Source organism: Thamnophis elegans, chromosome Z (genome assembly GCF_009769535.1).
Source record: "Thamnophis elegans isolate rThaEle1 chromosome Z, rThaEle1.pri, whole genome shotgun sequence".
NCBI classification, from domain to species: Eukaryota; Metazoa; Chordata; class Lepidosauria; order Squamata; family Colubridae; genus Thamnophis; species Thamnophis elegans.
Genome location: NC_045558.1, coordinates 120,709,555 through 120,710,331, shown reverse-complemented (window position 1 = coordinate 120,710,331; position 777 = coordinate 120,709,555).

Here is a 777-nt window from a genome sequence, read left to right as displayed (position 1 = left end):
CTCAGCAAATGCCCTTGATTACTTGCGCCTGACCGTATGAAGCATGCGGGAATGAAAGGGGAAGGAGGGTGCAATGTGTACGTGAGTTAAGAAAGCGGGGGAGGGGGGGAGACACACCTCCCTAAGTCATATGCAATATTTCTCACCAGATTCCCTATTGACTTTGCTTGGTGGGAAGCCATCAGGGAAGATCCAAAAATATAGATCATGTGACTGTAGGCCGCTGCGTCCGCTAGTATGTGCGAGCTGGTTGCAGGCTCCTGAATTCACGTGACGGGGGCTGGAGCAGAGGTGGTATTTATTTTATTTATTTATTTATTTATTATTTGTCGTCAAGTACAAGGAAACAAGTATGAAAACATATGAAAAATGGCACAAATAAATGGATATAAGCAAGCAAAACATAGCCATAAACACATAAAAAGAGTAAATATCAATGGGGACAGTAGGACAGGGATGGTAGGCATGCTGGTGTGCTTATGCACGCCCCCTTAGGGACCTCTTAAGAAACGCGTAAGCTCCACGGTAGACAGATTAAGGTAAAAGGTATGGGGGTTAGAGGAACTAGCAACACGATCAGGTAGGGTGTTCCACACATTTACTACTCTATTGCTGAATTTGTTTTTCCTGCAATCAAGATTAGAACGGATTACGTTTAGTTTGTATCCATTGATAGCCCTTGTGTTATTGCAGTTGAAGTCAAAGTAGTCATTAACCAGTAGGAAGTTATGGCAGATTATCTTGTGCACTAAGCTCAGGTTGGAATGTAGACGGCAT